Source organism: Engystomops pustulosus, chromosome 6 (assembly GCF_040894005.1).
Source record: "Engystomops pustulosus chromosome 6, aEngPut4.maternal, whole genome shotgun sequence".
NCBI lineage: Eukaryota > Metazoa > Chordata > Amphibia > Anura > Leptodactylidae > Engystomops > Engystomops pustulosus.
Genome location: NC_092416.1, coordinates 22,947,645 through 22,971,134, shown reverse-complemented (window position 1 = coordinate 22,971,134; position 23,490 = coordinate 22,947,645). Strand labels below are relative to the sequence as shown.

At 47.3% G+C, this 23,490-nt stretch overlaps 1 long non-coding RNA gene across 1 annotated transcript in view; it reads left to right on the top strand.

The window, feature by feature from the left end:
- The window catches only part of LOC140065584 (uncharacterized), a 121,174-nt gene extending 98,883 nt beyond the window's left edge, over positions 1 to 22,291 (top strand). Inside the window, exons 2-4 of the long non-coding RNA XR_011847963.1 lie at positions 16,568 to 16,585; positions 21,342 to 21,362; positions 22,171 to 22,291. This is a non-coding gene — a long non-coding RNA (uncharacterized lncRNA). The remainder of the gene's footprint in view (positions 1 to 16,567; positions 16,586 to 21,341; positions 21,363 to 22,170) is intronic.
- The last annotated feature ends 1,199 nt before the right edge of the window (positions 22,292 to 23,490 follow it).

The window sequence follows — 23,490 nt, the reverse complement described above, 5'->3', positions numbered from 1 at the left end:
CACCCAGCATGACGTGGTACCCTTACACGTAGATAGCAGTGGTTGGCTGGCCAGATCAGGTGACCCTGGGATAGACTAGCCGCTGCCCGCGCTGCTCGGATCATTCTCTGTCTGGATGCCGCTAGGGAGAGAGCTGCTGCTGCTCAGGGAAAGCGTTAGGGTGTTCTATTAGCTTACTGTTAGGCAGGAGTGATTCTTAAAGAACCCAACAGCCCTTCTTAGGGCTACAATAACGTTATAATTTTTTTTTTTTTTTATTTGCAGCTAGTACCATATTGTGAGGAATTAGCAGGGGGACTTGCTACCGTTGTGTTTAGCTCTTAGTGACACACATATCCACCTCAAACACCAAAGTGGGAAAATTTATTAGGGGTTCGAGTAGAATTAGGCACAGTCTGCCAGTTTCTTTTTATTTTACGTTTATTTTTTTCATAACTCAGTGTCATCTCATCTGGCATAGTAGTGTGCTGTAATACTTGGCTAGAAAATAGCCATAGGAGAATACAAACGTCTTAATTACGCCTGCAGTAGCGTTATATATATTTGATTTCTGGTTGATCTGCTGGTGGCTGTACTTGCTGCAGTGCATCTACTATCAAATTGGGAGCAATTTGGAGTCAGACTTGCGACCACTGTGTTTTAGTGACGCACATATCCATCGCAAAGACCGAAGTGGGAAAATTTATTAGGGCCCGGGGTTGTATTTCAACTAGGCACAGTCTGCCATTTCCTTTTTTATTTTACGTTTATTTTTTTCATAACTCAGCGTCATCTCATCTGGCATAGTAGTGTGCTGTAATACTTGGCTAGAAAATAGCCATAGGAGAATACAAACGTCTTAATTACGCCTACAGTAGCGTTATATATATTTGATTTCTGGTTGATCTGCTGGTGGCTGTACTTGCTGCAGTGCATCTACTATCAAATTGGGAGCAATTTGGAGTCAGACTTGCGACCACTGTGTTTTAGTGACGCACATATCCATCGCAAAGACCGAAGTGGGAAAATTTATTAGGGCCCGGGGTTGTATTTCAATTAGGCACAGTCTGCCAGTTTCTTTTTATTTTACGTTTATTTTTTTCATAACTCAGCGTCATCTCATCTGGCATAGTAGTGTGCTGTAATACTTGGCTAGAAAATAGCCATAGGAGAATACAAACGTCTTAATTACGCCTACAGTAGCGTTATATATATTTGATTTCTGGTTGATCTGCTGGTGGCTGTACTTGCTGCAGTGCATCTACTATCAAATTGGGAGCAATTTGGAGTCAGACTTGCGACCACTGTGTTTTAGTGACGCACATATCCATCGCAAAGACCGAAGTGGGAAAATTTATTAGGGCCCGGGGTTGTATTTCAACTAGGCACAGTCTGCCATTTCCTTTTTTATTTTACGTTTATTTTTTTCATAACTCAGCGTCATCTCATCTGGCATAGTAGTGTGCTGTAATACTTGGCTAGAAAATAGCCATAGGAGAATACAAACCTCTTAATTACGGCTACAGTAGCGTTATATATATTTGATTTCTGGTTGATCTGCTGGTGGCTGTACTTGCTGCAGTGCATCTACTATCAAATTGGGAGCAATTTGGAGTCAGACTTGCGACCACTGTGTTTTAGTGACGCACATATCCATCGCAAAGACCGAAGTGGGAAAATTTATTAGGGCCCGGGGTTGTATTTCAACTAGGCACAGTCTGCCATTTCCTTTTTTATTTTACGTTTATTTTTTTCATAACTCAGCGTCATCTCATCTGGCATAGTAGTGTGCTGTAATACTTGGCTAGAAAATAGCCATAGCAATAGGATAGCATCGTTTGGTTTTAAAAACTAAAAAACACAAAAAAAAAAAAAAAGTTAAAAAAAAAAGTTAAAAAAAAAATACAAGTTATAACTCTCATTTTCAAAATGTTTAACCCGAGGGCTAGGGGTAGAGGACGAGGGCGGGGACGTGGGCGTCCAACTACTGCAGGGGTCAGAGGCCGTGGTCCTGGGTGGGGTGAGACACCACCTGCTTATGAGGGAGCAGGGGAACGCCGCAGAGCTACACTCCCTAGGTTCATGTCTGAAGTTACTGGGACTCGTGGTAGAGCACTGTTGAGGCCAGAACAGTGCGAACAGGTGATGTCGTGGATTGCCGACAATGCTTCGAGTAATTTGTCCACCAGTCAGTCTTCCACGCAGTCCACCCATGTCACCGAAATCGGCACTCCTCCAGCTCCTGCACCTCAGCCTCCTCCCCCCCAGTCTGCCCCCTCCCAGCAAAATTTGCCATTTGAACCGGCATACTCTGAGGAACTGTTTTCTGGACCCTTCCCACAGTCACAAACCACTTGTCCGGTTGCTGATGAGCAATTTTCTGATGCCCAGGTTTTCCACCAGTCGCAGTCTGTGGGTGATGATGACCTTGTTGACGTAGTGGAAGAAGTGTGTAAAGAGGTGTCCGACGATGAGGAGACACGGTTGTCAGACAGTGGGGAAGTTGTTGTCAGGGCAGGAAGTCCGAGGGGGGAGCAGACTGAGGGATCGGAGGATGATGAGGTGACAGACCCAAGCTGGGTTGAGAGGCCGGGTGAACACAGTGCTTCTGAGACGGAGGAGAGTCCTCGACCAGAACAGGTTGGAAGAGGCAGTGGTGGGGCCAGACGGAGAGGCAGGGCCAGAGCTGGTGCATCAGCGCCAAATGTGTCAACTAGTGAAGCTCCCGTGGCGAGGGCTCCTGCGGCGAGGGCTAGATTTTCAGAAGTCTGGAGGTTCTTTAAGGAAACACCGGATGACCGACGGACTGTGGTGTGCCACATTTGCCAAACCAGGATCAGCAGGGGTTCCACCACTACTAGCTTAACTACCACCAGTATGCGCAGGCATATGAATGCTAAACACCCCACTCAGTGGCAACAAGCGCGTTCACCTCCGGCCGTGCACACCACTGCTCCTTCCCCTGTGTCAGCTGATAGTCAGCCCCCTGCCCAGGACCCTGCCACAAAAACCCCATCGTCACCTCCACGATCCTCCACAGCATCCACCAGCGTTCAGCTCTCCATACCCCAGACGCTGGAGCGGAAACGCAAATATAGTGCAACCCACCCGCACGCCCAAGCCCTTAAAATGCACATTTCCAGATTGCTAAGCCTGGAGATGCTGCCCTATAGGCTAGTAGAGACCGAGGCCTTTCGCAGCCTCATGGCGGCGGCCGCCCCTCGGTATTCGGTCCCCAGCCGCCACTACTTTTCCCGATGTGCCGTCCCAGCCCTGCACCAGCACGTGTCAGACAACATAATCCGTGCCCTGACCAACGCCGTTTCTGACAAGGTCCACCTGACCACGGACACGTGGACGAGTGCTGCCGGGCAGGGCCACTATATATCTCTGACGGCACATTGGGTTAACTTGGTGGAGGCTGGGACCGAGTGTGACCCTGCGGCTGGTCATATACTGCCGACGCCGAGGATTGCGGGGCCTACCTCGGTCCAGGTGTTTGAGGCCTACTATGCCTCCTCCTCCTCCCACCCCTCCTCCACCTCCTCCTCCGAACGACCATCCGTGGGCATGGCGCCATCAGTCGGTAGCTCTAGGCACAGCGGCAGTGCCGTCGCTAAGCGACAGCAGGCGGTGCTCAAACTGCTGAGCCTAGGCGATAAAAGGCACACCGCCCAAGAACTATTACAGGGCATCACGGCGCAGACTGATCTGTGGCTGGCACCGCTGAACCTGAAGCCAGGCATGGTTGTGTGTGACAACGGCCGTAACCTGGTGGCGGCTCTGCAACTCGGCAGACTGACACATGTGCCATGCCTGGCCCATGTGTTAAATCTGATAGTTCAGCGTTTCCTCAAGACATACCCCAATCTGTCTGATTTGCTCACGAAGGTGCGCCGCATCTGTGCGCATTTCAGGAAGTCCAGCACAGATGCTGCCACTCTCAGGGCAGCGCAGCGCCGCCTCCAACTTCCCGCTCACCGACTGTTGTGCGACGTGCCCACGAGGTGGAATTCAACACTGACCATGTTATCCAGAGTTTACCAGCAGCGCCGAGCGATTGTAGACTGCCAGATGTCAACTTCCACCAGAACTGGTAGTCAGGTCAGTCAGCTTCCTCAAGTCTACAATGAGGAGTGGACGTGGATGTCTGATATCTGTCAGGTGCTGAGTAACTTTGAGGAGTCAACACAGATGGTCAGTGGCGATGCCGCCATCATCAGCCTCACCATCCCGCTGCTTGGCCTGTTGAAAAACTCTCTGGTCAGCATGAAGTCGGAAGCTTTGCGCTCCTCACAAGAGACAGGGGAAGAAGATTCCCTTGTTGATAGCCAAAGCACCCTTAGGTCTGTTTCTCAGCGCATATCGGAGGAGGTGGAGGTGGAGGAGGATGAGGAGGAAGAGGAGGAGAATGTTGGCGAGACACAAGAGGGGACCATTGTTGAGTCCTACACTGTTGAGCGTGTATGGGCAGAAGAAGAGGAGTTGGAGGAGTTGGAGGAGGAGGAAATGGACAGTCAGGCCAGTGAGGGGAGTGAATTCTTACGCGTTGGTACTCTGGCGCATATGGCAGATTTCATGCTAGGCTGCCTATCCCGTGACCCTTGCGTTCAAAGAATTTATTCCAGCACCGATTACTGGGTGTTCACTCTCCTGGACCCACGGTACAAGCAAAATCTTTCCACTCTCATCCCTGGAGAGGAAAGGAGTGTGAGAATGCATGAATACCAGCAGGCCCTGGTGCACAAGCTGAAACAGTATTTCCCTTCTGACAGCGCTAGCGGCAGAGTGCGTAGTTCTGCGGGACAAGTAGCGAGGGAGAGTAGGCGAGCAGGCAGCTTGTCCAGCACTGGCAAGGGTACGCTTTACAAGGCTTTTGCCAGCTTTATGTCACCCCAGCAAGACACTGTCACCTGTCCCCAGTCTCGGCAGAGTAGGGCTGATCTTTACAGAAAGATGGTGAGGGAGTACGTAGCTGACCATACCATCGTCCTAAATGATCACACAGCTCCCTACAACTACTGGGTTTCAAAGCTGGACATGTGGCACGAACTGGCGCTCTACGCCTTGGAGGTTCTTGCCTGCCCTGCCGCTAGCGTCTTGTCAGAGCGGGTTTTCAGTGCAGCTGGTGGCATCATCACCGATAAGCGTACACGCCTGTCGACTGACAGCGCTGACAGGCTGACGCTTATCAAGATGAATAAAGCATGGATTTCTCCTAATTTCAAATCTCCAGCAGGTGAAGGAAGCTCAACCTGAATAATTTATCCACTCCTCCTCCTCCTCATTTTCCTCCTTCTCCTCCTCTTTCTACAGTAAAGCAGAGGAAACTGGCTGTTTTTTGACAGGGCCCACTGGCTCTAGGTATAGTACTTTATGCATTTAATTTTTCTGGAGGGCCACCGACACGGTCCTCTGTTTTAAACAATTTTTGGGAGTGCCACATACAGGCACTCAATCTATTCAATTATTCTGGAGGGCCACCTTTCCGGTCCTCTGTTTTAAACAATTTTTTGGGACTGCCACATACAGGCACTCAATCTATTCCATTTTTCTGGAGGGCCACCTACCTGCTCCTCTGGTTTGAAAAATTTTTTGGACTGCCACATACAGGCACTCAATCTATTCCATTTTTCTGGAGGGCCACCTACCTGCTCCTCTGGTTTGAAAAATTTTTTGGACTGCCACATACAGGCACTATCCAAATTGAATTGTCTCCATAGCAGCCTCCACACGTTGTCTCCATTGCTACCTCCAAAAGTCGTCCATATAGCTGCCTCCATACATCGTCCCTTTATCAAACGAGGTTTGTCAGGCCGAAATTTGGGTTGTTTTCATGGATTCCACATCAAAGTTGTTAACTTTGTCGCCACCCTGCTGTGTTATCCACAAAATACACTGGCAAACTTTTACCATTTACGGATATTATTTCAGCGCTTCTTGCGCATCTGTTTACATTCCCCTCACCCGCCATATCCTAAACTTATAAGAACGCTACTACACTTGATCTTATACAAAAGGTTCTTAGAAGTGCTGTTTGGGGAGTAGCCTAGAGACAGGGGCTTGGATTGGCGAAAGCTCGCCTAGCAGCGGAGCGCCAGCTCCATGCGCATCATGCGCTTCTTGCGCATCTGTTTACATTCCCCTCACCCGCCATATCCTAAACTTATAAGAACGCTACTACACTTGATCTTATACAAAAGGTTCTTAGAAGTGCTGTTTGGGGAGTAGCCTAGAGACAGGGGCTTGGATTGGCGAAAGCTCGCCTAGCAGCGGAGCGCCAGCTCCATGCGCATCATGCGCTTCTTGCGCATCTGTTTACATTCCCCTCACCCGCCATATCCTAAACTTATAAGAACGCTACTACACTTGATCTTATACAAAAGGTTCTTAGAAGTGCTGTTTGGGGAGTAGCCTAGAGACAGGGGCTTGGATTGGCGAAAGCTCGCCTAGCAGCGGAGCGCCAGCTCCATGCGCATTATGCGCTTCTTGCGCATCTGTTTACATTCCCCTCACCCGCCATATCCCAAACTTATAAGAACGCTACTACACTTAACTTGGTGCAGGCTGGGACCGAGTCTGACCCTGGGGCTGGTCATATACTGCCGACGCAGAGGATTGCGGGGCCTACCTCGGTCCAGGTCTCAAAGGCCTACTATACCTCCAAATCCTCCCACCCCTCCTCCACCTCCTCCTCCTCCGAATTACCATCCGTGGGCATGGCGCCATCAGTCGGTAGCTCTAGGCACAGCAGCAGTGCCGTTGCTAAGCGACAGCAGGCGGTGCTCAAACTGCTGAGCCTAGGTGATAAAAGGCACACCGCCCAAGAGCTATTGCAGGGCATTCCACATCAAACTTGTTAACTTTGTCGCCACCCTGCTGTGTAAGCCACAAAATATACTGGAAAACTTTTTTCATTTACGGATATTATTTCAGCGCTTCTTGCGCAGATGTTTACATTCCCCTCACCCGCCATATCCCAAACTTATAAGAACGCTACTACACTTGATCTTATCCGAAAGGTTCTTAGAAGTGCTGTTTGGGGAGTAGCCTAGAGACAGGGGCTTGGATTGGCGAAAGCTCGCCTGGCAGCGGAGCGCCAGCTCCATGCCAAGAACCAACTAACATAGTTTTAACTGCAGTACCTTTAATCTACTACTAGTTCACTGCCTCCATACATCGTCCCCTTATCAAACGAGCTGTGTCAGGCAGAATTTTGGATTGTTTTCATGGCTTCCATGTTAACTTTGTCGCCACCCTGCTGTGTAATCCACAAAATATACTGGCAAACTTTTATCATGTACCAATATTATTTGAGCGCTTCTTGCTCACCTTCTTTGGTTCCTCTCTGCTACCCATTGGTTTGAAGCCTGAGTCCATTTAGGGTATGTCGCCATGCCACTCTCTAGCCTTCCGCTGCTGCCGCTGCCTCTGCATGCCGTCCCCTATAGTGTCAGGGTCAATTATTGGATGTTTTAGATGCTATCTAGCTTCATTCTGTCACTCTGTCATGGCCATGCTGTTGCCCATAATTTTGGCATAATGGTGCGATTAAGCAGCCTCAGAGGCATCCATGCATGCTGCCCCTGCTGTTTCCTGTCCATTTCCGTGGTGTTTCCATCCTTTTCTGAGGTTCCCAGGTGTTTGGCCAAGCTTCCCTGTGCAGAGCCTTGGTCCCCTTGAAAAATGCTCGAGTCTCCCATTGACTTCAATGGGGCTCGTTACTCGAAACGAGCACTCGAGCATCGGGAAAAGTTCGTCTCGAACAACGAGTACCCGAGCATTTTAGTGCTCGCTCATCTCTAATGGCAGGGAATAATAAATAACTTGATTGAAAAGTACAATTTGTTACGCAAAAAAAAGCCCTCATACAGCTTTATACACGGATTTTCGAAGTTGGAGAGTAAGAAATGAAGAAAAAAAAACCTCCGTCCTTAAGGGGTTAAGGTGCTAATTAGAGATGAGCGAACATGCTCGTCCGAGCTTGATGCTCGGTCGAGCATTAGGGTACTCGAAACTGCTCGTTGCTCGGACGAATACTTTGCCCGCTCGAGAAAATGGCAGCTCCCGCCGTTTTGCTTTTTGGCGGCCAGAAACAGAGCCAATCACAAGCCAGGAGACTCTGCACTCCACCCAGCATGACGTGGTACCCTTACACGTCGATAGCAGTGGTTGGCTGGCCAGATCAGGTGACCCTGGGATAGACTAGCCGCTGGCCGCGCTGCTCGGATCATTCTGTCTCTGGATGCCGCTAGGGAGAGAGCTGCTGCTGGTCAGGGAAAGCGTTAGGGTGTTCTATTAGCTTACTGTTAGGCAGGAGTGATTCTCAAAGAACCCAACAGCCCTTCTTAGGGCTACAATAACGTTCTACTTTTTTTATTTTAATTTGCATCTTTTACCATTTTGTGAGGAATTAGCAGGGGGACTTGCTACCGTTGTGTTTAGCTCTTAGTGGCACACATATCCATAGCAAAGACCGAAGTGGGAAAATTCAGTAGGGGTTGGATTTCTATTAGGCAATAACTCAGTGTCATCTCATCTGGCATAGTAGTGTGCTTCCTTTGATACTTGGCTAGAAAATAGCCATAGGAGAATACAAATAGCTTCTTGAAGCCTACAGTAGCGTTCTATATATTTGATTTCTGGTTGATCTGCTGGTGGCTGTAGTTTCTGCAGTGCATGTACTTGCCAATTCTGAGCAATTTGTAGTGAGACTTGCGACCGCTGTGTTCTGCGCTTAGTGGCGCACATATCCATAGCAAAGGCTGAAGTGGCAAAATTCAGTAGGGGTTGGATTTCTATTAGGCAATAACTCAGTGTCATCTCATCTGGCATAGTAGTGTGCTTCCTTTGATACTTGGCTAGAAAATAGCCATAGGAGAATACAAATAGCTTCTTGAAGCCTACAGTAGCGTTCTATATATTTGATTTCTGGTTGATCTGCTGGTGGCTGTAGTTTCTGCAGTGCATGTACTTGCCAATTCTGAGCAATTTGTAGTGAGACTTGCGACCGCTGTGTTCTGCGCTTAGTGGCGCACATATCCATAGCAAAGGCTGAAGTGGCAAAATTCAGTAGGGGTTGGATTTCTATTAGGCAATAACTCAGTGTCATCTCATCTGGCATAGTAGTGTGCTTCCTTTGATACTTGGCTAGAAAATAGCCATAGGAGAATACAAATAGCTTCTTGAAGCCTACAGTAGCGTTCTATATATTTGATTTCTGGTTGATCTGCTGGTGGCTGTAGTTTCTGCAGTGCATGTACTTGCCAATTCTGAGCAATTTGTAGTGAGACTTGCGACCGCTGTGTTCTGCGCTTAGTGGCGCACATATCCATAGCAAAGGCTGAAGTGGCAAAATTCAGTAGGGGTTGGATTTCTATTAGGCAATAACTCAGTGTCATCTCATCTGGCATAGTAGTGTGCTTCCTTTGATACTTGGCTAGAAAATAGCCATAGCAATAGGATAGGATTGTTTGGTTCTAAAAACTCAAAAAAAAACAAAAAACACAAAAAAAAACAAAAAACACAAAAAAACACACAAAAAAAAAAAAAAAAAGTAAAAAAAAAAAAAAAGTTATAACTCTCATTTTAAAAATGTTTAACCCCAGGGCTAGGGGTAGAGGACGAGGGCGGGGACGTGGGCGTCCAACTACTGCAGGGGTCAGAGGCCGTGGTCCTGGGCGGGGTGAGACACCACCTGCTGATGAGGGAGCAGGGGAACGCCGCAGAGCTACACTCCCTAGGTTCATGTCTGAAGTTACTGGGACTCGTGGTAGAGCACTGTTGAGGCCAGAACAGTGCGAACAGGTGATGTCGTGGATTGCTGACAATGCTTCGAGCAATTTGTCCACCACCAGTCAGTCTTCCACGCAGTCCACCCATGTCACCGAAATCCCCACTCCTCCAGCTCCTGCACCTCAGCCTCCTCCCCCCCAGTCTGCCCCCTCCCAGGAAAATTTGCCATTTGAACCGGCATACTCTGAGGAACTGTTTTCTGGACCCTTCCCACAGTCACAAACCACTTGTCCGGTTGCTGCTGAGCAATTTTCCGATGCCCAGGTTTTCCACCAGTCACAGTCTGTGGGTGATGATGACCTTCTTGACGTAGTGGAAGTGTGTAAAGAGGTGTCCGACGATGAGGAGACACGGTTGTCAGACAGTGGGGAAGTTGTTGTCAGGGCAGGAAGTCCGAGGGGGGAGCAGACTGAGGGATCGGAGGATGATGAGGTGACAGACCCAAGCTGGGTTGAGAGGCCGGGTGAACACAGTGCTTCTGAGACGGAGGAGAGTCCTCGACCTGAACAGGTTGGAAGAGGCAGTGGTGGGGCCAGACGGAGAGGCAGGGCCAGAGCTGGTGCATCAGCGCCACTGTCAACTAGTGAAGCTCCCGTGGTGAGGGCTCTTGCGGCGAGGGCTAGATCTTCAGAAGTGTGGAGGTTCTTTAAGGAAACACCGGATGACCGACGGACTGTGGTGTGCAACATTTGCCAAACCAGGCTCAGCAGGGGTTCCACCACTACTAGCTTAACTACCACCAGTATGCGCAGGCATATGAATGCTAAGCACCCCACTCAGTGGCAACAAGCCCGTTCACCTCCGGCCGTGCACACCACTGCTCCTTCCCCTGTGTCAGCTGCTAGTCAGCCCCCTGCCCAGGACCCTGGCCCAAAAACCCCATCGTCGCCTCCACGATCCTCCACAGCATCCACCAGCGTTCAGCTCTCCATACCCCAGACGCTGGAGCGGAAACGCAAATATAGTGCAACCCACCCGCACGCCCAAGCCCTTAATGTGCACATCTCCAGATTGCTTAGCCTGGAGATGCTGCCCTATAGGCTAGTAGAGACCGAGGCCTTTCGCAACCTCATGGCGGCGGCCGCCCCTCGGTATTCGGTCCCCAGCCGCCACTACTTTTCCCGATGTGCCGTCCCAGCCCTGCACCAGCACGTGTCAGACAACATCATCCGTGCCCTGACCAACGCCGTTTCTGACAAGGTCCACCTGACCACGGACACGTGGACGAGTGCTGCCGGGCAGGGCCACTATATATCGCTGACGGCACATTGGGTTAACTTGGTGGAGGCTGGGACCGAGACTGACCCTGGGGCTGCTCATATACTGCCGACGCCGAGGATTGCGGGGCCTACCTCGGTCCAGGTGTTTGAGGCCTACTATGCCTCCTCCTCCTCCCACCCCTCCTCCACCTCCTCCTCCGAACTACCATCCGTGGGCACGGCGCCATCAGTCGGTAGCTCTAGGCACAGCAGCAGTGCCGTCGCTAAGCGACAGCAGGCGGTGCTCAAACTGCTGAGCCTAGGCGACAAAAGGCACACCGCCCAAGAGCTATTACAGGGCATCACGGCGCAGACTGATCTGTGGCTGGCACCGCTGAACCTCAAGCCGGGAATGGTTGTGTGTGACAACGGCCGTAACCTGGTGGCGGCTCTGCAACTCGGCAGACTGACACATGTGCCATGCCTGGCCCATGTGTTAAATCTGATAGTGCAGCGTTTCCTCAAGACATACCCCAATCTGTCTGATTTGCTCACGAAGGTGCGCCGCATCTGTGCGCATTTCAGGAAGTCCAGCCCAGATGCTGCCACTCTCAGGGCAGCGCAGCGCCGCCTCCAACTGCCCGCTCACCGACTGTTGTGCGACGTGCCCACGAGGTGGAATTCAACACTGACCATGTTATCCAGAGTTTACCAGCAGCGCCGAGCGATTGTAGACTGCCAGATGTCAACTTCCACCAGAACTGGTAGTCAGGTCAGTCAGCTTCCTCAAGTCTACAATGAGGAGTGGACGTGGATGTCTGATATCTGTCAGGTGCTGAGTAACTTTGAGGAGTCAACACAGATGGTCAGTGGCGATGCCGCCATCATCAGCCTCACCATCCCGCTGCTTGGCCTGTTGAAAAACTCTCTGGTCAGCATGAAGTCGGAAGCTTTGCGCTCGTCACAAGAGACGGGGGAAGAATATTCCCTTGTTGATAGCCAAAGCACCCTGAGGTCTGTTTCTCAGCGCATATCGGAGGAGGTGGAGGTGGAGGAGGATGAGGAGGAAGAGGAGGAGAATGTTGGCGAGACACAAGAGGGGACCATTGTTGAGTCCTTCACTGTTCAGCGTGTATGGGCAGAAGAAGAGGAGTTGGAGGAGTTGGAGGAGGAGGAAATGGACAGTCAGGCCAGTGAGGGGAGTGAATTCTTACGCGTTGGTACTCTGGCGCATATGGCAGATTTCATGCTAGGCTGCCTATCCCGTGACCCTCGCGTTCAAAGAATTTATTCCAGCACCGATTACTGGGTGTTCACTCTCCTGGACCCACGGTACAAGCAAAATCTTGCCACTCTCATCCCTGCAGAGGAAAGGAGTGTGAGAATGCATGAATACCAGCAGGCCCTGGTGCACAAGCTGAAACAGTATTTCCCTTCTGACAGCGCTAGCGGCAGAGTGCGTAGTTCTGCGGGACAAGTAGCGAGGGAGAGTAGGCGAGCAGGCAGCTTGTCCAGCACTGGCAAGGGTACGCTTTACAAGGCTTTTGCCAGCTTTATGTCACCCCAGCAAGACACTGTCACCTGTCCCCAGTCTCGGCAGAGTAGGGCTGATCTTTACAGAAAGATGGTGAGGGAGTACGTAGCTGACCATACCATCGTCCTAAATGATCACACAGCTCCCTACAACTACTGGGTTTCAAAGCTGGACATGTGGCACGAACTGGCGCTGTACGCCTTGGAGGTTCTTGCCTGCCCTGCCGCTAGCGTCTTGTCCGAGCGGGTTTTCAGTGCAGCTGGTGGCATCATCACCGATAAGCGTACACGCCTGTCGACTGACAGCGCTGACAGGCTGACGCTTATTAAAATGAATAAAGGCTGGATTTCTCAGAATTTCCAATCTCCACCAGGTGAAGGAAGCTCAACCTGAATAATTGATCCACTCCTCCTCCTCCTCCTCATTTTCCTCCTTCTCCTCCTCTTTGTACAGTAAAGCAGAGGAAAATGGCTATTTTTTGACAGGGCCCACTGGCTCTTGCTATACTTCATGCATTTAATTTTTCTGGAGGGCCACCTACCCGGTCCTCTGTTTGAAACAATTTTTGTGAGTGCCACATACAGGCACTCAATCTATTCCATTTTTCTGGAGGGCCACCTACCCGGTCCTCTGGTTTGAACAATTTTTGGGACTGCCACATACAGGCACTCAATCTATTCCATTTTACTGGAGGGCCACCTACCTGCTCCTCTGGTTTGAACAATTTTTGGGACTGCCACATACAGGCACTCAATCTATTCCATTTTACTGGAGGGCCACCTACCTGCTCCTCTGGTTTGAAACATTTTTGGGACTGCCACATACAGGCACTCAATCTATCCCATTTTACTGGAGGGCCACCTACCTGCTCCTCTGGTTTGAAACATTTTTGGGACTGCCACATACAGGCACTCAATCTATCCCATTTTACTGGAGGGCCACCTACCTGCTCCTCTGGTTTGAAACATTTTTGGGACTGCCACATACAGGCACTCAATCTATTCCATTTTACTGCAGGGCCACCTACCTGCTCCTCTGGTTTGAACAATTTTTGGGACTGCCACATACAGGCACTCAATCTATTCCATTTTACTGGAGGGCCACCTACCTGCTCCTCTGGTTTGAACAATTTTTGGGACTGCCACATACAGGCACTCAATCTATTCCATTTTACTGGAGGGCCACCTACCTGCTCCTCTGGTTTGAAACATTTTTGGGACTGCCACATACAGGCACTCAATCTATCCCATTTTACTGGAGGGCCACCTACCTGCTCCTCTGGTTTGAAACATTTTTGGGACTGCCACATACAGGCACTCAATCTATTCCATTTTACTGCAGGGCCACCTACCTGCTCCTCTGGTTTGAACAATTTTTGGGACTGCCACATACAGGCACTCAATCTATTCCATTTTACTGCAGGGCCACCTACCTGCTCCTCTGGTTTGAACAATTTTTGGGACTGCCACATACAGGCACTCAATCTATTCCATTTTACTGGAGGGCCACCTACCTGCTCCTCTGGTTTGAAACATTTTTGGGACTGCCACATACAGGCACTCAATCTATCCCATTTTACTGGAGGGCCACCTACCTGCTCCTCTGGTTTGAAACATTTTTGGGACTGCCACATACAGGCACTCAATCTATTCCATTTTACTGCAGGGCCACCTACCTGCTCCTCTGGTTTGAACAATTTTTGGGACTGCCACATACAGGCACTCAATCTATTCCATTTTACTGCAGGGCCACCTACCTGCTCCTCTGGTTTGAACAATTTTTGGGACTGCCACATACAGGCACTCAATCTATTCCATTTTACTGGAGGGCCACCTACCTGCTCCTCTGGTTTGAAACATTTTTGGGACTGCCACATACAGGCACTCAATCTATCCCATTTTACTGGAGGGCCACCTACCTGCTCCTCTGGTTTGAAACATTTTTGGGACTGCCACATACAGGCACTCAATCTATTCCATTTTACTGCAGGGCCACCTACCTGCTCCTCTGGTTTGAACAATTTTTGGGACTGCCACATACAGGCACTCAATCTATTCCATTTTACTGCAGGGCCACCTACCTGCTCCTCTGGTTTGAACAATTTTTGGGACTGCCACATACAGGCACTCAATCTATTCCATTTTACTGCAGGGCCACCTACCTGCTCCTCTGGTTTGAAACATTTTTGGGACTGCCACATACAGGCACTCAATCTATTCCATTTTACTGCAGGGCCACCTACCTGCTCCTCTGGTTTGAACAATTTTTGGGACTGCCACATACAGGCACTCAATCTATTCCATTTTACTGGAGGGCCACCTACCTGCTCCTCTGGTTTGAAACATTTTTGGGACTGCCACATACAGGCACTCAATCTATCCCATTTTACTGGAGGGCCACCTACCTGCTCCTCTGGTTTGAAACATTTTTGGGACTGCCACATACAGGCACTCAATCTATTCCATTTTACTGCAGGGCCACCTACCTGCTCCTCTGGTTTGAACAATTTTTGGGACTGCCACATACAGGCACTCAATCTATTCCATTTTACTGGAGGGCCACCTACCTGCTCCTCTGGTTTGAACAATTTTTGGGACTGCCACATACAGGCACTCAATCTATCCCATTTTACTGGAGGGCCACCTACCTGCTCCTCTGGTTTGAAAAATGTTTGGGACTGCCACATACAGGCACTATCCAAATTAAATTGTCTCCATAGCAGCCTCCACACGTTGTCTCCATTCCTACCTCCAAAAGTCGTCCATATAGCTGCCTCCATACATCGTCCCTTTATCAAACGAGGTGTGTCAGGCAGAAATTTGGGTTGTTTTCATGGATTCCACATCAAAGTTGTTAACTTTGTCGCCACCCTGCTGTGTAATCCACAAAATATACTTGCAAACTTTTACCATTTAGGGATATTATTTCAGCGCTTCTTGCGCATCTGTTTACATTCCCCTCACCCGCCATATCCTAAACTTATAAGAACGCTACTACACTTGATCTTATACAAAAGTGCTGTTTGGGGAGTAGCCTAGAGACAGGGGCTTGGATTTGCGAAAGCTCGCCTGGCAGCGGAGCGCCAGCTCCATGCGCATCATGCGCTTCTTGCGCATCTGTTTACATTCCCCTCACCCGGCATATCCTAAACTTATAAGAACGCTACTACACTTGATCTTATACAAAAGGTTCTTAGAAGTGCTGTTTGGGGAGTAGCCTAGAGACAGGGGCTTGGATTGGCGAAAGCTCGCCTGGCAGCGGAGCGCCAGCTCCATGCCAAGATCCAACTAACATAGTTTTAACTGCAGCACCTTTAATCTACTACTAGTTCACTGCCTCCATACATGGTCCCCTTATCAAACGAGCTGTGTCAGGCAGAATTTTGGGTTGTTTTCATGGCTTCCATGTTAACTTTGTCGCCACCCTGCTGTGTAATCCACAAAATATACTGGCAAACTTTTATCATGTACCGATATTATTTGAGCACTTCTTGCTCACCTCCTTTGGTTCCTCTCTGCCACCCATTGGTTTGAAGCCTGAGTCCATTTAGGGTATGTCGCCATGACACTCTCTAGCCTGCTGCCGCTGCCTCTGCATGCCGTCCCCTATAGTGTCAGGGTCAATTATTGCATGTTTTAGATGCTATCTAGCTTCATTCTGTCACTCTGTCATGGCCATGCTGTTGCCCATAATTTTGGCATAATGGTGCGTTTAAGCAGCCTCAGAGGCATCCATGCATGCTGCCCCTGCTGTTTCCTGTCCATTTCCGTGGTGTTTCCATCCTTTTCTGAGGTTCCCAGGTGTTTGGCCAAGCTTCCCTGTGCAGAGCCTTGGTCCCCTTGAAAAATGCTCGAGTCTCCCATTGACTTCAATGGGGTTCGTTATTCGAGACGAGCACTCGAGCATCGGGAAAAGTTCGTCTCGAATAACGAGTACCCGAGCATTTTAGTGTTCGCTCATCTCTAGTGCTAATATATGTGTTATTATATGTTGTGTTTAAGTTCTGAAATTTTTGGACATTATATACATGAAAATATAATGTTTTCTGTTTTTATTTCAGATGCAGAAAACCCTGGAGGTAAATCAACTGGAAATTTCAATTGTGTTCAAGATATTATCATAGTAAATAATGAGCAATCTTTTGTGGTATTGTCAGGACCAGAGGTAGTGGATCCTCCAAACCACTGCGGATAATGACGTAAGCCAACACCTGGGACTGGAGTAACCGGTTTTCACCTGAGCCCACCGCAAAGCAGGTTGGACTTGTTGTGGTGTGGTACCACCAGGTAGTTCCACAGGCACAACTTTGTCCGCGGTGGCGGCCAAGGCATAGTACAAAATTGTAAGGCAAACTCGTGGTAAAGGACAGGCAGGAGGTCAAGACAGGCAGCACAGGATCAGAGTCAGGGATGTAGCGGTAGGTCAGGACAGGCAGCATGGGATCAGAGTCAGGAATGGAATCAAGGTCACAACGGGAAATCAGGATAATCTGAAAGGGCTTGGAAAACAGCTTTCTCTTAGGCATAGAAGCACAAAGATCCGTCAGGGGACAAAGGAAGAGGTTGAGCAATTATAGGTTGTCAGGTGGCCAGCGCCAATTAGTGGTGCGCTGGCCCTTCAAATCTCAGATAGCCGGCCTGGATGCGCGTTGGAAGGCAGCGACACACACGCTGAAGCGAGGAGACCGTTGCTGGAGCGTGGTTAGGTAAGTGAGGCTGTCGGCAAGAGGGGGCACATGGAGGCACACGGGTGTTCCTGCGACCTAAAACATTGGTCGTAGGAGCACCCATGACAGGTATCTATTCCTGTAATAATTGTGCACTTAATTCTCCATCCTCTCAGGGTGGAAATACGTACAGAAGTCATTATGTGGCCGGGATATACCCTGTTTCTTCTAAAATAGGATATCCCTCGAAAATAAGACATAGTACAATTTTGTTCATGCTTAGAAATATAAGGCCGGTGCGCCACAATCCGATCGCGTGCGCCAAAACCCCGGGGCAATTCAGGGAAAATCGGCGCAAAACCCGCCGGAAATATCGGGGAAACAGGGTAGTTGAGCCCCGACCGGGTTGCGGTTGGCGTCATCCTATTGATGAATTGTGCAGATAAATCATTACAAAATTAATATTTGGTGACTGTTTCATGAGCTGTGAACACGTTTTTTACATTTAGTAACAAAGCACTACCCTAAAAGAGACTAATAGTATCTATACCACAAATTATGTTATATAACTTGCCTGTTTTATGGTAACTAAATCACATGATGTTAAAAGGGTGAAATAATTTTTTAATGTCTTTTTTTAATTTTATTTATATTTTCATTTCCTTTTTATTTTTCAATGTAACTTTTTTGCTGTTACGGGTTGTACTGCAACCCCAGATCCAGGCTGCACTTATATAGAGACATTTGTCTCTATTTGGGGCGACCCCTTAGCACCGGTGTCCTGGGGATCACATGTTATCAGCTGGGGACATAGAAGTAGAAGACCAACCACCAACCACGTGCTGGGTTTGGAATATTGGAAGGAAAGAAGGGATAAATACAGATTTTTTAGCTGGAGGTTATTGTACTTGAGTGGACATGGGCTGAATAGCTGAAGAGCGCTGCGGGTGAGACTTCAGACGCTATCGGGGGCAGGGTGTGGCCTTAGACCCCAGCACTTGGCCAGGCTACTCCATGCCCCAGTAGCCTCTGAGGTTCATTTACATAAGCAAAATATTACGTTTTTATTTAGTTAGGGAGGGAATATTAGGTAAAGACAATGTAGGGCTTAGAAGGAACAAAGGAATTTAACATCAGGTGATCCTCATCTAGTTCATTCCTGATTTGTGTGGTGCTGAGAATTGTGGCTCTGTTAGTTATAGACCTTGAGATATAGGGGGTTAATACAGAGTTGTGAAAGAGCTCTGCCAATGCAGCTCAAGACTAACCGTCTGTATCTCTAGCTTTATAGAACACAAACACCACTATGCGTTCAAATTACACAGGCATCATGTGGCGACATCTGAAGTGATTGTCCCCTCCATGATTCATCTCAGATGAAAAGTGACTCTTCTAAGCTCATTTGCATATTACTTTGGAGCAGGTAGGATAATGGGCTAATTTTACATGAAAAACAGAATGTTAAAAAGGATATTTCATACTGTATCTGAAGGTGATTTTAGTTGAGAGTGGTAAATTCTAGTATAAACTTCCCTTTATCTCCCTTTAAAGGACATCTACCACCAGCATGAGGTATTGTAGAACAAGAGCACTGATATACTGCTGTGTGCCCCCTCTGGCAGGATTCATTCTTCTTTAATTCCTTGTATGCCCTGTTTTTTAAGGATTTTATGCAAATGAGCTGAGGGGCTAATAGAGACTGGAGCCCCTTAGGCTCATTTGCATAATTTTTAAAGCCTTTTTTTGGTTAAAAACATGGGCATAGGAAGTCTACACAAAGGTTGATCCAGTATGAACCAGTATTTAAGTGTGGTTGGTTTACAATCCTTCATCCCGGTAGTAGATGTTTTTTAACCGGTTCATGCTCAGCGTCCAATATATCGTACGCTGAGAGTAGTGACTTAGGGTGATGATTGTAAGGGTGGGTGGGGTTTGCAAGGCAACACCCACTCCCTGACATCACAGGATTGGCCCTGCAATGTGGATCATTGAAAGTGGCCAGTCAATACAGACACACCATGTGTGAAGGAGGTAGTAGTACACACCATGTGCAGAGGATGTAGTAGTACACACCGTGTGCGGAGGATGTAGTAGTACACACCGTGTGCGGAGGATGTAGTAGTACACACCGTGTGCGGAGGATGTAGTAGTACACACCGTGTTCGGAGGATGTAGTAGTACACACCGTGTGTGGAGGATGTAGTAGTACACACCGTGTGCGGAGGATGTAGTAGTACACACCGTGTGTGGAGGATGTAGCAGTGCATGCCGTGTGTGGAGGATGTAGTAGTACACACCGTGTGTGGAGGATGTAGTAGTACACACCGTGTACGGAGGAGGTAGTAGTGTACAATGTGTGTGGAGGATGTAGTAGTGCCCGCCGTGTGTGGAGGAGGTGGTAATGCACACTGTGTGGAGAATGTAGAAGTGCACATCGTGTATGGAGGATGTAGTAAAGCACGCCATGTATGGAGGATGTAGTAAAGCACGCCATGTATGGAGGATGTAGTAGTTCACCCCCTGTTCGGAGGATGTAGTAGTGCATGCTGTGTGTGGAGGTGGCAGTAGTGCATGCTGTGTGCGGAGGATGTAGTGATGCACACAATTTGGGAACTTGCTACTAAAACTATAAACCTTCTAAAATTTGGAAAAAATAAGCAAACAAAAACAAACATTGAAAAAGAAAGAAGACACATGGCAAAAGTTTTCAAACTTGTGGAATGAGGTTTTGCCTAAAAAAATAGAACATTTGAAAGTTGGAAAATTGTAATGTTTTCACATTTTTTCTAAATTGTTGAATTTGTACCTCCAAATATCCTGACCAATCAGCAAAATTATACTAATAATATAAACTAAAATGTGTCCTGAGAAAATAATTTGAAAATCAATTTGATAAGTTAAAGTGTGTGTAAGTTATTAATACATGAAGAAACAATGGTCAGATTAAAAAAAAAACGCACTGAGCCTCAATGTGCAAACTCACTGCATCCTTACAGGGTTAATAGTCACAGCAGGTTCGATAAACATTTCAATGTTTTTCTATGATCACAGCTTGTGGATAAGGGTCCCTACAGAAAGACATAGGGCCACATTTATCACTTTTGTGCGCCTAAGTGTAGTAGTTGCGCCTAAATTCGGGCGCACTGTTTTGCCAGAATTATCACAAGCTACAACCATCTGTGATAAGTTAATTTCCTGCCTCTTATTAATCACTTTACTTTAACACAGTTTAGGCGCAATTTTGGCGCAGTTTAGGTGCAATGTTAGATTCAGGCACTTACATGTGATCCTGCTACAAGCTCCTCTCTGCTTCTCCCACAGCCCAGAATGAAGATAACACTCACAGCAGCACCCAGGTGTGTGACACCCTGCACCCAGTGACCTCCTCAGCAGGGGCTTCTCCTGGAGGGGATCCCCCAGTGCTGATCTTCTGCTGCACCCCTGTAATTCTGCACAGTATCCCCCTCAGAAACACTGGTGATACTGTGCAGAATTACATGGGGGACACTTGTCTGTAGTATCTGCAACATTCTGCAAACTTCTGCAACATTCTGCAAACTTCTGCAACATTCTGCAAACTTCTCTTCTCTCTTGCTCTGAGCTCAGGATTTTGCAGAATGTTTTGTTAATAGAAGGTGATGGACTGTAAATAGAGTCTGCAGAGTATCTCATGTCTGTATGATCTGTACTAGTGCATGTGTCTGGTTGAGCTTTGCTGCTAGAAATGAGCTCTTCTGCAAAGGGGCTCAGTGCTTTCTTCTCAGTTAACGCCACCCTCGGGCTGGAGTGTTTTTGCGCCCGTTTTTGCGCCTAAATGAAAAAGTTGCAAGTGATGCATATCATTAGGCACAGCAAAACATCTGGATTGGTAAGATAGATGAGGGAAAGGTGGTTATATTTCCTGCGTGGCTAGTTTGGCGTGTAGTCGCAAAAATGGCGCAAAAACGGTGCGCCTGACTGAAAAGGTGCAAAAACAACAAAAAAAAACGAGTGATACATGTGGCCCATGGGCTGAGCAGATCTGATCAATTATCAAGTTATCAATTATCAAGTGGGGATTAATATTAGTTATTATTTTATGATAAGTCACAGTTCTGAAATACATGGAGGTTATATACATAAAAAATATAAAATATAAAATTAATTCCTTCTGTTTCTATTTCTGCAGAATCAGATGTGAAGACTGAAGGTAAGTATAGGAGAGAAATTTCAATTGTGTTTGAGATTTAATAATTGGAAATGAAATGCAATATTATGTGGTATCTGATGTCCCCTCATCCATGTGGGGGAAGCTTTACGGAGTATTATAGTCAGGAGGCTCTTCCCTGTCCTCCCTGTTCCTGTCCCTCTGTAGCTTCCTAAACATTCTCACCCTCAATGTTTACAAATGCGAGGTAGATTTATCATACTCTTGTACATGGCGCTCCACCGCATTATGTTAATTCCACCCATCTGGAGTTAGAAGAATTATAACCTGTACCAGGAACAGATGCAGGCTATAGCTAGTGCAGAGGCCGACCCACTCCTCCACCGGGCACTGCCCCTACTCGCCTCTCCAATCCGTCATGGTTGACGGCCACTATTCATCCTTTTGATCAGATATTTGTTTATTCAATTATATATACTTTCTAGGGAAGGGGAATTAGACCATCAGTTGTGTTGTGCAGAAGTCAGGTGGACATGGAAGTACAAGAAAACTTTGTAAGAAAGACATAAATCCATTTCTCCGGGGAAGGCGTCTTAAATGAACCTGGAGTTTGGGAGGACATCTGGGCCAAACTGTAGAATTGCAGGGGGTCTACCAAGAACACTGGACCTGCTGGTATATAGAGGAGACCGGGCAGGATAAGTGAAGCATTGGGCCTTTGACATTACATAAATCTCATATATATCTAGAAAATTATACTTTACACAAATTACTTTGGTTTGCAGAAAATTTGTAATTATATGTTATACATAAATACATAAAATAACAAGAATTTGTCTCTCTATCGCAGATTTTGTGATTTGACGTCCAACCTACATTTAAACCAAGAAATCTAATGCCTGGTATAAAACCAAGAGATACGAAAATTGTTATCATCTGGAATCAACATCACAAACAGGAATTTGGGGAGGGAGATGACAAATATCTCTGTATAAATTTATATATTAATTCAAGTCTAAATTTACTTTTACTTAGAACTGGAATCAATGATCTTTAATTCTCTGATGAACTTGTAACCTAATGCAGTAAAATCAATAAAATTATGCAACAATTAAATGTGTCATTGACATTCATTGCTTTGGGTTTACACCAATAATAATTTTAGGAATGTTATAATAACCATTATAACCATAACCATAACCTCTTCTATCTGCTGCATGTCGGATTTATGTTTACTACAATATATAATAAGTGAAGTATTTGGATCCAACCCTCAAAAGGCAGAAAGTTACAATATCATTTTTAAATAGCTTCCGAAAGGGCTGGATTAAGGGCGGTGGAGGCCCTGGTGCACAAACTGGTGGGGGCCCTTTTCACAATTTGCTTTACATATACACATACACATATACATACAGGCTTCGGTAATACAAATATATATATTGCCCCCAGTAATTCATATAGACAGCCCCCAAGTTATTCTTATATGAAGCCAAACAGTTATACATACAGTACAGATTAAAAGTTTGGACAAAACTTCTAGGACTCACAGTACCCAGTAAACCCCCCATTTCTGGGTCCTTTATGAAAAAAATTTAAAAAAATCTATACTCACCTTTCGGCTTCTTCTCCCCGACACCGCGGCTCCATTTCATAAATGAAAAGCTTGCCGGCCGCGTTTAGTTCTACGTCACACTGCACAACACCCTGCCCGATACTTCAAGAGGCTGAAGCCTCTAGATGTATCGTACTGCCAAAATGCAGAAATGGGGCGCAAGAGCGCTAGCATATGAAAAATATATCCCTCACAGTGTTTAGTTAGAAAATTCCAAAATTTTACCTTTTTATAAGGGGATAGGGAGGAGGGATAAGTTGTTAATATTGTTTTTATGGTGTTGATGGCAGTGTAGTTGGTAGCCATTTTGTATTTTACACCGATGTGTATTGATCCTTTCCCTCAAAGACTGTGAGGTTCTTCTCACATACTGGAGTAGGCATGTACACTGGAATAAGTAGATCACGTAGTCCGAGGCGCAGTTGATGAAGGTGGTAATCTCAAACATTTCCCCCGTCACTGTAGATTGAAAATCTCATGCGAGATGAACGAGCACATCGCAATTGAGTCAGGGACTGTTATTGCATTTAAAACTTCCGGAAACAGGGCCCTAATCAG